Here is a 15,755-nt window from a genome sequence, read left to right on the forward strand (position 1 = left end):
TCTTACTAAAGACAAAAAAAGGGGAGGCATATAAAAGACATATTAAGAGTTCCCAAGACAATGTAGGAGAGTATAAAAGTATAGCCAAGTTATAAAACAGGATGTCTTCATAAAAGAGGATGATTTTGGAGTATAAAGGTATAGAGTATGAAAGTATAGCCAACTAAAGCCAAGTTATCATAAAAGTATAGACAAGTTATCATAAAAGAGGATGATTTGGGAGTTGATTTTTCTAGGTAAGCTAAAATTCACATGCTCACAATGAGTATTGGTGGCACAGATAAATCAAATAATTCACAACTAGAATTTAATTATAGGGCTTTCACTTCAGGTATCATCATCTTTAAGTATCTTGAAGTGAAATGTACTATGTAGTATTTTCCATAGGATCAACTTTTGATAGGTACCACCTATAAGCCCTGGACAAAATACAAATAACAACTTCAGGGCTGGGCGCGGTGGCTCACGCCTGTAATCCCAGCACTTTGGGAGGCCGAGGCGGGTGGATCACGAGGTCAGGAGATCGAGACCATCCTGGCTAACACGGTGAAACTCCATCTCTATTGAAAATACAAACAAATTAGCCAGGCGTAGTGGTGGGCACCTGTAGTCCCAGCTACTCTGGAGGCTGAGGCAGGAGAATGGCGTAAACCCGGGAGGCAGAGCTTGCACTGAGCAGAGAGAGCACCACTGCACTCCAGCCTGGGCGACAGAGCGAGACTCCATCTCAAAAAAAAAAAAAAAAAAAAAAAAACAACTTCAGAATGCATTAGAGATTAGGCAACACAAAAATAAATTAGGAAAAATCTACCTTTGAAGAAATAAATGGCATTGAGTGAGTTTTCAATTTTTATGGAAAAATTTCAAGAGAGAGAGTCAGAGAAGAGGAGCTTCAAATTTTGTGTATAAATTCTGGCCAAATCCATGGCTGATCCCTGAAATACACAGAATCCATGCAGCCTCAGGCTAAAAGAAATGAATAAACAAACCAAAATCCAGAATCTCTACCAAAATCCAGAATCTCAACAGTATGTTAATGACAATGTTCAATATAAAATCTAAAATTACTAGATACACAAAGACACAGGAACACATACTCATTTGCAAGAGAAAAAGAACATCAATGGAGAAAACTAAAGACTCAGATACTGGAATTAGTTGAGAAAGATTTCAATAACAGTGCTATAGCTGTAATGATTATGCTCAAGGACTAAAATAAATATGTTCAATATGAACAATAAAGTTAGTGGAAAAATAGAAATGATTTTAAAATTGAGACTATTTAACTAAGAATGTATGACTCTAAATTAAAAATGAACTTAATGGACCTTATAGCATATTGGAGATCCAAGAAATTTAGCATACTTGAAATCAGTTCAAAAGAAATTAGCAGTCTTAAGAATACAGAGAAAAATATTTTTATAAAAAGTGAAGCCTCAGTGGTAAATTGTGGAACAATGTGTGTGTGTGTGTGTGTGTGTATATATATATATATATATAAAATTGGAGTTCCAGAAAAAATATTTTAAGAAATAATGACCAAAAGTTTTCCAGATTTTGGTGAAAGATATAAATTTACAGATCCAAGAATATTAGAAAAATCTAAAATGGGAGAAATACAAAAAAGAACAATACTTAGGCATGTCATAATCAAACTTCTTAAAATCAAAAAGAAGATAAAATTTTGAAAGAAGACAGAGGAAAATGATACATTACATATGTGGGACAATTGTTCAAATTACCACTGACTTCTCAACAGAAACAAAGGAAGCTAGGAAGTGATGTCAGCAAGATGGCAGAGTAGGTAGTCCCCCACTCACATTCCGCAATAGCAACAATAATTTCTCATCCATTCACAGGCAAAATTGCCTTTGTGAGAATCTGAGGATTTAGGCAGGAGTTGTAAAACCCCAGTGGAGCCCAAGACCTAGGAGAGTTGTTTTGAGAGGGTAGACCCACACCCAGGTGGCAAACTCATTGACGGTGGTCCTAACTCTGGATTTGGAAATGGCCCCATCTGCCTCATGTTTGTTGAAAGCCCTATTTGGACTTGATCCTGCTACCAAAACCATCTTCCTAGGGGTCTGACAGGAGGCAGTCATGCACAGTAGTACATCAGAAGATAGGCCCACTGAACTTGGTCTCAACTGAGGCCCTGAAACAACCATCTAACTCAACTCCAGCCCGTCTCAGCTGCAGTAAGCAATAAGTCCTGCTTGCATAAGGACCCAGAGAGAGGCATGTCCATATGAGTCCCTAGGGCAGAATTTTTGGATTTTAGTTCCCAAGCAGACCAGAAAGGGCCCTCAATCTTGCCTCCAAACCCTCTCAGCAGCAGCCCAAGAGCAATTTTGCCTGTACATGGAGCTGCTGAGAGACTTGCCCATCTGTGCCACTGGGACAGCCTTGCCAACTTCAGTCACATTGTAAATCCTGAAATGACCCTGAATTTCAGCCCAAGGCTCCCTCAGCTGAGGTCTAAGAGCAGTTCTGCCCAGCCAGGGAATAACTGGGAGACAAGTCCATGTGAGTCCCCAGGGTCATACTTGCCAACCTCAGTCCCCATAGCAGAACCTGAAAAGGCCCTGCAACTCAACTCCAACTTCACTTAGCTACAGATCGAGAGCATGGCTGCCTGCCCAGGGACCCACTGTGAGACATGCCCATCAGTGACACCAGAGATAGGCCTGAATATTTCGGTCTCAGTTGTAGACCTTGAAGCAACCCTGTAACTTGGTTTCTGCCCCTCTCAGCTGCAGACTGGAGCAGTACTGCCTGTCCAAGTTCTCACCCAGTGGTCCAGCAAGAGCCCTCCTGGGGACCTGGAGGAGTCACACCCATTCACAAACCGGGCAACAGGCCTGTTCCTGTGCACCTGAAGTAGACCATCAGCCCAGTACCAGCCCTTTGGACAGAGGTCCTGGAGACAGTAGAGACCACCCTGGGCCCAGACAGGATCCACGCCTGCTAGAGCCCCTGATAGTAGGCTCACCAACTGTGGACTCCACTGTGGACCCGGCAGCAGTCATGTTACCTGGCTGCATTGGCTACAATCCCATAGGCAAACTCATCTGCCTGGGAACTTAACAGAACACAAACCTGCCAAAACCAGTTTCTAAGGCCTGGAAGAAGTATTTGCTCTTTCAAATGCACAGATGCAAAGGTTACATGAATAACAAGAAATCAGACAAACATGAAACCACCAAAGAAAATTAACAAAGCCCTAGCAACCTACCACAAAAAATTGGATATCTATGAATTGTCTGAAAAAAATTCAAAATAATTATGTTAAACGTCAATGAGATGCAAGAAAACACACCTAAACAACTAAATGAAATTTAAAAAAACAACGACGCATAAAAGTTTTTCTTGCAGGGCATGGTGGCTCATGCCTGTAATCCCAGCACTTTGGGAGGCCAAGGCGGGTGGATCACTTGAGGTCAGGAGTTCGAGACCAGCCTGGCCAAGATGGTGAAACCTCAACTCTACTAAACATACAAAAATTAGCCAGGTGTGATGGCACATGCCTGTAATCGCAGCTACTTGGGAGGCTGAGACAGGAGAATTGCTTGAACCCAGGAGGTGGAGGTTGCAGTGAGCTGAGATCGTGCCACTGCACTCCAGCCTGGGTGACAGAGTAAAAGCCTGTCTCAAAAAAAAAACAACAACAACAACAACAACAGCGACACCTTTTGGCAGTGCACAATTATTTTTTAATGGAATCTTTAGAATTTTTCTACATATAAGATCCTGTCATCTTCAAACAGAACTAATAAACAAATTCAGTAACTTTGCAGGACACAAAACCAACATACGAAAATTAATAGTGCTTCTATACACTAACAATGAACTACCTAAAAAAGAAATCAAGAAAACAATTCCATTTATAATAGTGAAAAAATAAAACACTTAGAAATAAATTTAACTAAGGAAAGTAAAATACCTGTAGACTGGAAACTATAAAACACTGATGAAAAAATTGAAGAAGACACAAATAAATGGAAAGATATCCTCTGTTCATGGATTGAAAGAATTAATATTGTTAAGGCATCCATATTATTCAACATGATTTATGGACTCAATGTAATCCTTGTTAAAATTCCAATGATATTTTTAACAAAAATAGAAAAAAACAATTCTAAAATTCATATGGAACCATGAAAGATCTCAAATACCTCAAATATGCTTGAACAAAAAGAGAAAAGCTGGAGGCATCACACTGCCTGACTTCAATATACTACAATATACTGCAAAACTATAGTAATTAAAACAGCATATTATTGTCTTAAAAAAAGACATATGCATCAATGCAATAGAATAGAGCTCAGAAATAAACTCATGCATTTACAGTCAATTGATTTTTGGCAAACTTCCTCAGATAACATAATGAAGAAAGGACAGTCTCTTTAATAAATGGTGCTAGGCACCAACATGGCACATGTATACATATGTAACAAACCTGCACGTTGTGCACATGTACCCAAAGTATAATTTAAAAAATGGTGCTAGGAAAGCTGGATATCCACATGCTAAATGGCGTCAACCCAGGAGGCGGAGCTTACAGTGAGCTGAGATGGCACCACTGCACTCCAGCCTGGGCGACAGAGCGAGACACTATCTCAGAAAAAAGAAAGAAAAAAAGTGATATTGCTTAACATAAGTTATGAAATTTATAAAATTATAATGAAAAATGAACATACAAGCTGAAATGGTTAACATAAAACAATTAAATGTAAAGCAAGCAGGTTAGATTATGTCTTCTGACTCAGAATTATTGCTATACCTATACATGGCAAAATATTTTGGCTTTTGCTACAAAGTGTATGCCGTAAAGCCTAAGATATTTGCTATCTGAAACCCACTAGAAGAAAACTTCCCCTAACCCTGAAGCTAGAGGTCAACTCATTGAGTGCATTCATATCACAAATCTACCAAGGGTACTAATTATTTATAAGTCATTAAGAACAGGTGGTTTATAAAATAAATAATCTTATATTTTTACATTGAATGAATACTCGAAGGTATTTTCTTAATCCACTTCCTTATCCTTATACAGTTATTCACTTTCTCAAGAAGGGATGATATTTAAAACTTTTAAAATATATTCATAAATAAAGTCTCCTTCCTAGGAATTCATCTCCACATTTCCCTATTTAGCTAACTTCAGGGAAGTCACCAGGAAATAAGCAGTTTGGCTTATAGCACAGGTCTTGGGAGTCTGGGGAATATACCTTTGAATCCTTTTAGTTCTTTGACACTTACTGACTTTGTGACCCTTGAATAAGTTATCATGCACTGGGATTAATTTTAAGTGAGATGCCAGGCACATAATAAATGTTCAAGAAACAGTAGTAGTTATCTGTAATACTATATATACACTCCACTTCATTCCCAATAACTCACTTTAGAAAGTACAAACTATCTTCTCTCTGTCTTTCATCTAATTAGGACGTGCATGTTCTTTCTGTAATTAACTGGTACTTTAAAATCAGACTTATCTGCAGCCAGTGTTTAGGATGAGATAAACTAAGCATTGCCAAAGTAGTTTAGGCAAGGCTTGATGATGCCAGACCACTAGAATCCATAGAGTGGAGGGCTGGCTCTGCCACTCACCAGCTATGGCCAAATCTCATATTCCACCAATGGGCACAACCACATGGACCTTCCAGGGTTGCTTAAAACAGTAGTCTCTAGGCATTTTGGGTTGTATAATCTATCAATAAAAATATTTAGAATACACATCTTCCCATCTGGGTTTAGCACTTACACTGTTCTACTGCACTAATATAATATGCATATTATAAAACATAGATGAAAATGAGATAAAAGCATTAAAAGAATTGTAGTATCTCAGTAATTTTTAATTTTATTAAATTATTAACATTATTTTAAAAATTAAATAGAGATGGGGTCTCATTGTGCTACCCAGGCTGGTCTCGAACTCCTGGGCTCAAGCGACCCTCCCATCTTGGCCTCCCGATGCACTGGGATTACAGGTGTGAGCCACCATGCCCAGCCAATAATTTTTTAAGTTTCTGTTCTCATTTCTTAGTCCCAGTGGATTGTCCCAAAACTCACTTTGGAGACCATTGGTTTAGAGGATTGAGTGAAATATTGCTCATGAAATGTGTCATAAGCTGTAAAGTGCTATTTAAGTGGTACATGATAATAATTTAGGTCGAGTGCAGTGGCTCACGCCTGTAATCCCAGCACTTTGGGAGGCCTAGGCAGGTGGGTCACCTGAGGTCAGGAGTTCGAGACCAGCTTGGCAAACATGGTGAAACCCCATCTCTACTAAGAATACAAAAAATTAGCTAGGCACGGTAGCGGGTGCCTATAATCCTAGCTACTTGGGAGGCTAAAGCAGGAGAATCTCTTGAACCTGGGAGGCTGAGGTTGCAGTGAGCCAAGATCATGCCACTGCACTCCAGCCTGGGTGACAGACTAAGACTCCCAGACTCTGTCTCAAAAAAAAAAAAAAAGATTCAAATATTACATTAAAATGTTACATAATAATGGCCCACCATAATAATGTCTACTATGTTCCAGACACTTATTATTGTTATTCCCATTTTACAGATAAGGAAAGAAAGACACAGAGAGATCACAAAGCTAGTAAGTTGCAAGGCCAGGATTAGGCCCATGGTCTGTCAGACTCCGAAGCCAGTGCTCTAAAAATCTCTCAGGGATCAGAGTCTTGTACAATATCATTGGAGAATCAAGGCAGAGGTACCTGAAGGATGGATTGTAATGCTCCTCCTCACCCAGGCACAAAGCCCAAGTCTTCCACAGTCCACAGAGTCTCACTTAATGGATGGCGGTTCTGTTTAGTGTCCTTCCCAGGGATTGTCTTCATGCCAGGAACAATCAAGCTGACAGCAAAAGATATCCTCTACCGGCTGTAAGCATCCAAGGCCAAGTGCATTGTGGCCAGTGAGGAGGTGTTCCCAGTAGTGGAGTCCATTGCACTGGAGTGTCCTGACCTTAAGACCAAACTCCCGGTGTCTCCACAAAGCCGGAACAGGTGGCTCAGTTTCCAGGAGTTATTTCAGTGAGTATTTTTCCCAGCCAATCTATGCTGCCAGCAACAACACAAATTATAGCTACATCTTGGAATATCTTTGCCTCCAAGGACTCAGGAACACTGTGAGTTGATCTGGGCTCCTACTCAGAAAAGAATTACCTAATAACCAGATTTAAGGGCATAAGGAAGGGATGTATTTCTGCCTCCATCCTCCTGCTTCCTAGTGGTCTATAATGAGTATCCTGCATGATTTGGCTCTTGCTTAAATCTGAACCAACCACGTATCCCACCACTCTTCCTTTTCTTCCTCAAACATGCCCTATCTCAGGGCCTTTGCACCTGCTGTTTCTTCTGCCTGGAGTGCTCTTCCTATTCCTTTTCATGAGTGGTTCCTTCTTCTCAAATTTTGGCTCAAATATTTTATCCTAAGTGAACCTCTCCTTGACCACATTACCCCAGCCTCCCAAGTAGCTGGGATTGCAGGCATGAGCCACCACACCTGGCCCTGTTTTTGTAAATAAAGTTTTACTGGAATGCATCCACGCTCATTTATTTACATGTTGTCTATGTAACAACAGCAGAGTGGAGTAGTTACAACAGAAACCTAGGCCCACAAAGCCTAAGATATTTGCTATCTGGCCCTTTACAGAAAAAGTTTGCCAACTCCTGCCCTAAACCATAAGTTCTAAGAAAGCAGAGACTTTGGTTGATCTTCCTATCCTCAGTTCCTAACATAGATAGTGCTTAATATTTACTGAATGAATGAGCAAAAGAGATCACAACTACAGTTTTCTTCATATGTAAAATGAGGATAATTATACTGTACATATCTCTTGTTATTTTGAGGATAAATTAAATGAATATGTGAGAAAGTGTTTCCTAAGATGTAAAAAAAAAGAGTAAAATATTAATGGTATTATTCTTCGAAGAGGTGTTGAGTAGCTTATGTTTAAAAAAAAATTATTCCAGGCCTGGTGCAGTGGCTCACGCCTGTAATCCCAGCACTTTGGGAGACTGAGGTGGGTGGATCACCTGAGGTCAGGAGTTTGAGACCAGCCTGGCCAACATGGTGAAAACCTGTCTCTAATAATAAAAAAAAAAAATACAAAAATTAGCCAGGCGTGGTGGCAGGCGCCTGTAATCATAGCTACTTGGGAGGCTGAGGCAGGAGAATCTCTTGAACCTGGGCAGTGGAGGTTTCAGTGAGCTCATACTGCACCATTGCCCTCCAGCCCAGGCGACAGAGCGAGACTCTGTCTCAAAAAAAAAAAAAAAACCAGAGAAGTTTATAGAAAGAGATGACATGCAAACCCTGCTGAATAATAGTTTTCTTTGTTAGAATAAAATTTTCTTCCACTAATTAATATATACCAAATACTATTTGTCCAATCCCAAAATTCTTTCCCAAGGGCCACATCAGTGAATATTGCTTGTGTCTTTTATAAGCTGTGTAACCTTGGATAAGTAACATTTGGTGAAACTCTGTATCTTATCCATAAAATGGAGATAATGATAGTATCTACCTCATGGGGTTGTAGAAGAATCAAATGTGATAAAACATGAAATTCTTAGCTTAATGCCTGGCATAGAGTAATCACTCCATAAATATTACAGTAATTATAACTGCAATCATTATTATAATTTTCAAGTTAACAAAGTCATTCAACAGTAGTGATTCCTAAGGTAGTGGTATTTATATTATTTGAATATACATCTCCACTAGTAAAATACTTTTTAACATACCCCCATACATGTATTTATTTATTTATAAATTATATACATGTACTTTTGTGCATTATACGAATACCAAAAATAAAAATTTTAGAGGATGAGTAAAAAAATAGAATTGTGCCACTGCACTCCAGCCTGGGTGACAGAATGGAACCCTGTCTAGAAAACACAAAACATATAATTTTCAATTCCTGTTTCTTCTCTATCCCAGTTGCCTTGCACACTTCCTGAGCAGCAAGCACTTCCACTTCAGAGACTCCTGTCCTAAACAACTTTGCAATATTCTGTAGAGTCCCCAAGAAACCTTAAAGGAGCCACAAAATTTACAAAAGATAAAGGACTTTAAACTCATGTGGATCTCAAATTGGAATGTGCATATTTTGGGGGTAGTTTTCAAGATGGAAAAAAATCCTCATTTCAAACTTTGAAGTGCCATAACTGCAAAAAGGGCATGGATTGTTTCTCTAAAAACTAGGGAAGGGAAAGCTGTCTCATTGCCAACAGTTGGCTAGTTTTTCAGAAGACTACACACGGCAATAATGTGGGCTAATTTTACACTGTTAGAGTTGATCTTCTATTCAAGGAGTTCATTTTAAGGCTTCTCACCCTCCTTCTGACTCTCAAGTGTAGAAGTTCACGAACACTTTCCAGAATATTCATAATGGATGAGGGAAAAGGTCAAAATTATAAGCCAGAATTATATTTCTCTTTTTCTGTCCTAGTACAGAAGACCCTGTCCAGGACTCTGGATTCTGATCTTGAGGCGGTCAAGATGGTGGTCCAGTTTCAGGAACAGCAAGAGCAAAGATATGGATGCAAAAAAAAAACACCCTAAGGTGTGCAAGGAATAGACTACACACAGTTTGGGGTAGCTAGAGAACAAAATATGGAGATAGAGTGAAGGCTGTAAGAGCAAACAGAGGCCAGATTATGGAAGATCTCATATGCCATGGTAAATCTTAAACTGACCCTGTAAACAAGGGATGCCATTGATGGGTTTTAAGAAGGGAAGTTCCAGGGCCAGGTTTGGATTAAATTAAATTAAATAGATTTATCTGGCAGCTATGTAGAGGATTAGTTTGAGGAGGAACAAACTGGAATCAGACCATCTTGGAGCCTAATCTAGGAAAGAGATGACGAAAACCTAAACCTGAGCTCTGACGAATAGGATGGAGGGAAAGCAGCAAACTAAAGAACTAGCAGGACTTAGAGAGTATTGGATGTGGAAGATGAAGGAAGAAAGAGTCAAGGTTGATCTGCTTTTTGACTTAGGTGATCAGTGGGTGGGTACCATCGGTTGGAGAGAGAGAGAGACAGTTGATGTTAAGATAATAAGTTTAGAGTTGGACATACAAGATCAAAGGTTCTGTGAAAATTCAAATGTCTAGCAGGTGGTGGATATACGAGTCTCAGGTACAAGAGGCAAAGATACAAATCTGGAAGTCATTAGTATATACTTAGCTCTGAAAACCTGGAAAGACAACTCAGAACTCAGGTATTCAAGGAAATGAAGACAAGTTGGATAATGGAATCACTGCTTGACGCTCACAAATTGTGATGTCTTTTAGATAGACAGACAGATGGATAGATGAAAGATAGATAAATAGATAGGTAGATAGATGGATGGCTAGATGAAAGGTAAGTAGGTAAATAGACAGACAGATGCCTTCTACCAAAAGATTTCCATACTGGATTGAGAAGTGTTTAAATATGAGGGGTCTCCCTGCAAGGTATCAGATTCTGTGAAGAAATCCCCCTCTCTCTAGCCCAACACATACCAATTTGACTCTATATTTGAATTGAAAAGAAAATCAATATAGCTGAACGAATGATCTTTTTCTATTTTAAGGAGAGGAAGGAAGTTACCAAGAAAACCATGTTAATATTTTCTGAAACTATTTTTAAATAACCTTCACTGTTCAACAGGCATGGTGGCTCACATCTGTAATCCCAGCACTTTTGGATCCTGGGGCGGGTGGATCACCTGAGGTCAGGAGTTTGAGACCAGCCTGGCCGACATGGTGAAACCCCGTCTCCACTAAAAGTACAAAAATTAGCCGTGTGTGGTGGCAAATGCCTGTAGTTCCAGCTACTCAGATAGCTGAGCAAGGAGGATCAGTTGAACCTGGGACGTGGAGGTTGCAGTGAACCGAGATTACACCACTGCACTCCAGCCTGGGTGACAGAGTGAGACTCCATCTCAAAACAAAGCAAAACAAAAAAAAATCCTCACGTTGTTACAGTTTCAATGACAATATCACTCATTCATCATCAAGGTGAATTAAAACAGCATCCTTAACCCTATTCCCTTCAACCACAGAAATTAAGAATATGATACACCAGTTTCAAAAATCCTTAGATATTGTATCGGTTACCCATCACTGAGTAACAAACCATCCCAGCACTTCGTGGTGTAAACAGTAGTATTTTATTTGCTCATGATTCCATGGGTCAGAAATTCACACAGGGCTCAGCAGGGGCAGCTGGTTTCTGCTCCACATCAGCCTGACTGGGGCTCGAGTATCCAAGGCAGGTTCACCCTCAAGTCAGGCTGGCTGCCAGCTGAAGCACCTTGGTTTTCCTGTACATGGCCTCTCTCTCCAGCAGGACAGTCTAAACATCTTTATATGGTGGCTAAGTTACCCCCCAGGGAAAGTGAAAACTATGAACCTTCTTGAGGCCTAGGCTGAGAAGTTCCAGAACTTGTACCACAGTGCATTAATCAAAGCAAGTCATGAGACCACCCCAGATTCAAAGAGAGAGGACATACACTCTGCCCTCCAATGAAGCAATGGCATACAGGGGTGGTTTGTTACTCAGTGATGGGTAACTGATAACAATATCTAAGAATTTTTGTACAGGGATTGTTGGCAGAAGAGCTGAGGCAGGACTGGCTTGTCTGTCATAACATAGAAGAGTCTTGGAAGATGTCTGGGGTCCAGGGTCTAAAACCCCTCGTGGCCTTTGGAACACCAAGCTCTGTGCCAAAGGGTGGAAGACTGCCCTGCCACACCACAAATCTAAGCCCATGGCATAAAACTCCTCGTGGCTTGGATGGAACCCAGGGTTCAGGGCATAAAACCCCTTATGGCCCCTGGAATGTGTTGGTTGCTCTCCCAGGCTCATAAACATGCTCTCCATTATCGCAAGCAGCAGAGCATATTCTATATGAATCAAAGAAAATGCTAAACCGTTACAGCTACGCTTGATGCACTGCTACATTTCTACTCCCACGTCCTCACGCCCTCACCTGTTTACCCTCACGTCCTCATCACCTGCTTCTTTGTTTGATCACCAATAAATAGTGTGGGCTCCCAGGGCTCATGGCCTTCACAGCCTGCATACCAGCGTTGGCCCCCTGGACCCAACTTATGTATTCTTAACCTGTCTTTTCTCATTCCTTTGACTCCGCCGGACTTCGTAGCCCCCACGGCCTGGTATTGGGTCTGATCACCCCAACAGGGATAAAAGGAATCATGGAGCTATCTTTGTAGACAATCTTACACAGAGATCGTTATCAGTTAGAATGTCTTTGGATTTAGTAACCCAAATACAAGTGACTAAAATAATAAAAACAAGTTTATTATCTGACAAATGAAAATACACAGGTAGGGTAGACTGAAAGTTGGTGAATTCAGTGGCTCAATGAAATTAACATGGACCCAGATTTAGTCATCTTCCAAACGTGCTACCCTTGGTATGAACCCAACATAGCTATGGTAGCTCCAGACATCCTGTACGTGCACAAAACTCAAAGGCCATAAAACAGGATGGGGCAGGGGAAGAAGGCTGCATCTCTTCCTCATGACTCTTTTTAGAACAAAGAAATATTTCCCATTAAAGCCATATATCTCATTGTCCATACTGCATCATGTGCCTAATCTTAAACCAAAGGAATGACTGTGACTTGCTTAGATTAATCAAGCTCCCCCAGGAGCTATACAGGACAGTCTTATCGGAAGCACTTGATTGCCTGATACCTGAACAAAATCAGTTTTATGAGTGCAAGGAAGAAGAAGGGGACAGCTATTTGATAAGCAACTCATTCTGTCTGCTACAGATGTCGAAGATATTGAACAAGAATTATTTATAAGTTTGATTCAAATATCAAAAAGGTGCCAGCTGAAGCACCTTGGTTTTCCTGCAAATGGCCTCTCTCTCCATCAGGACAGTCTAAATATCTTTTAATAATACAAGATGTCCTTTAAATAATAAAAACTCCTGAAACATTAACAGCAATTTACAAAGATTCCACGCTGATTGTTAAAAACCCATAGATTTTTCTAAAAAGCACTTGGAAAAAAACTTACAATAAATAAAATGCATGTCCTTTTGTTATTAATATTGAAATTTATCTTGGCTATTTATTTAGTCTATAGGGAGATGAAGCTTAAAAAAAGAAGAAGAAGAGGAAGAAAGAAGAAGAAGGAGGAGGAAGAGGAGGAGAAGGAGAAGAAGGAGAAGGGGAAGAAGGAAGAAGGAGAAGGAGAAAAAGAAAAGGAGAAGGAGAAGAAGAAAGAAGAAAGAAGACAGAAGACAGAAGAAGAAAAGAAGAAGAAGAGGAAGAAGGGGAAGAGGAAGAGGAAAAGGAAGAAGAAGAGGAAGAAGAAGAAGAAGAAGAAGAAGAAGAACTGGACTGTTAAATTTTAACAGGGACTGATCTTCCAAGTCCCTCAAGGAGAAGGAAAAAGAGAAAAAGAAGAAAAGAAGAAGGAGAAGGAGAACTGTAAAATTTTAGCAGAGACTGATCTTCCAAGTCCCTCTAAGATTTCTTGAGAATCCCTCTCAGGAAAGCTTTGGATTAGGTTCAGTTCTGTTAACTATCTTCTGGTAACAAGAGGGCATAAGTAGCTAAGCAGAAGAAATATCATAGTTAAACTGGCCATCTTACACCACCATCTTGGGGTCCATCCGTATTTTGCAGATCCGCCTCTGAAGAGCACAGCTGTGTGGAAACAGGAAGTCAAGAACGAGTGGCCATTTATTTCACCAGTGGGACGACAGGCTCTCCTAAGATGGCCCAGCACTCTCAGAGCAGCTTCAGCATTGGGTTCACCGTCTGTGGAAGGTAGGGAAGAAAACTCTGGTTTTGGTGAACTCCCCAAAGAGCTGCCAATATGCGTATCCAACTAATCGATACTTCTCCTTGAATTGCTATAAGATATTGCCAATTAATGCTACCAAACAGAACTTGTGCTGGTCCTGCCCAACCTAGCTTAGTAAATGACACCATCTAACCAGCTGATCAAGCAAGAACTTAAGAATTGACCTTAATTCAGTCCCTTAACAACACGTCTGGCTTCCTTTAATCATTGCTAGGTAAATTTACCCACCCAGAAAGGCCTTTCTAAAAGAGAGGCTATCCTAAGTTGTCATGTTACCCTATTTTATTTTCCTAATAGCATTTACACTATTTAAAATAATGATATACTTAATTCACTTTATTGTATATGTATTCGCTGTCACCCTAAAATAAGAGCAGAGATCTGGTCTCTTGCTCACTGCTGTAGAACAGTGCTTAGCACATTTTTACTTGACAAGTATTTGTTGCATCAATGGACAAACTCAAAAAATCATGCCAAACCCAGCCTCCCACTCTACTCTCAGACAACCTAGGATTCTGAAAAGGCCTTTAAGAAGAGTAGAGGTAGAATCTGTCAACTTGCCTGGTGCTTCTTTTGACCCTTCTCTGTAGCCCTTAAGGTTTGGGGGCAAGGTCACTCCTGAAAGATACCAGTTTGTTTTTAATTTTTGTTTGTTTATTTTTGATCTGTTTTGTGGCTTCTTCATATCATTTAGATATTGGCTGGATATCTAAGTCCTCAGATAGCATATGGAATGTGTCTGACACAGGCTGGGTCAAGGCCGCCTTTGGCAGTATATTTTCTTCCTGGCTTTATGGAGCCTGTGTTTTTATGCATCAGATGGCACAGTTTGACACTGACACCTTCCTAGATGTAAGTCATGTCCTCCAGCTAGATAGATCTTTAGAGCTCTTCCTTGTCTCCCATAAAATCACAAAGAAATGATACCTCAGAATACCAGGCTTCTTGGGCTTCTGGAAATCATTTCTTTATAAGAAGCAAAGTCTCCAGGGCCTTGGCTTTTGAAACGTATTTAACAGAGTGGGGCGGGGCGGGGCGGGGGGAACAACTGCAACACTCTCAGGCAGGAAATCCAGACTTCTGCTTCAAATAGTTCAGGATTTGCTAGTGTTGCCAAAACTGTAGCTACTTAAGAATCTGGTTCTAAATAACAGACTGGAAGTCTCGAATCTAAACAAATGCTTCATTTCTAATTCAGTGAAACCAAGATAATAGCTGATAAACCACGACTCTTGTGCAGAGCAGAGATTAAAGGTGGGGGCACCTTTGCCCAGAGCAGCTCCTCTTATTCTTCCCCAAGTTGTTAATTCTCAGAACCTAATACTCTTCTGGAAATCAGACATGCATGCGCTGCCTTCTCAACCAGCGACAGTTAGATTGAGATATCAGATAATTCTAATTTCTTTAGCCTTTAGAAAAATATGATTCAGGCTAATTATTTTCAACCATGACAAATCAATTAAGTTTAAGAAAATACATATTATTACATACAAACTACACCTATATGTGAATAAAAGCTGTTCACCTGTTATTTTGCTAACTGGCCTGACACGATGGTTTAAGGCAGAAGTCCCCCAGCCTTTTTGGCGCTAGGGACTGGTTTCATGGAAGACCATTTTTCCATGGACAAGGGGGTGAGGGAGGGATTCGAGCTCATTACATTTATTATGTGCTTTATTTCTATTACTATTAAATTGTAATGTATAATGAAATAATTATACAACTTACCATAATGTAAAATCAGTGAAAGCCCTGAGTTTGTTTTCCTGCAACTAGACAGTCCCATCTGGGGGTAATGGGAGATAATGACAGACTATCAGGCATTAGATTCTCATAAGGAGCCTGCAACCTAGATCCCTCGCACGTACAGTTCACAATAGGGTACACACTCCTAT

At 40.2% G+C, this 15,755-nt stretch overlaps 1 protein-coding gene across 1 annotated transcript in view; it reads right to left on the reverse strand.

Moving 5' to 3' along the window:
- THUMPD1 (THUMP domain containing 1) overlaps positions 1-15,755 on the reverse strand; it is a 32,316-nt gene that overhangs the window by 1,094 nt on the left and 15,467 nt on the right. Inside the window, exon 7 of the transcript XR_008494589.2 lies at positions 13,647-13,814. The gene's annotated coding sequence lies outside the window, so the exon portion shown is untranslated. The remainder of the gene's footprint in view (positions 1-13,646; positions 13,815-15,755) is intronic.

The sequence above is a fragment of the Pongo pygmaeus genome, chromosome 18, assembly GCF_028885625.2.
Source record: "Pongo pygmaeus isolate AG05252 chromosome 18, NHGRI_mPonPyg2-v2.0_pri, whole genome shotgun sequence".
NCBI lineage: Eukaryota > Metazoa > Chordata > Mammalia > Primates > Hominidae > Pongo > Pongo pygmaeus.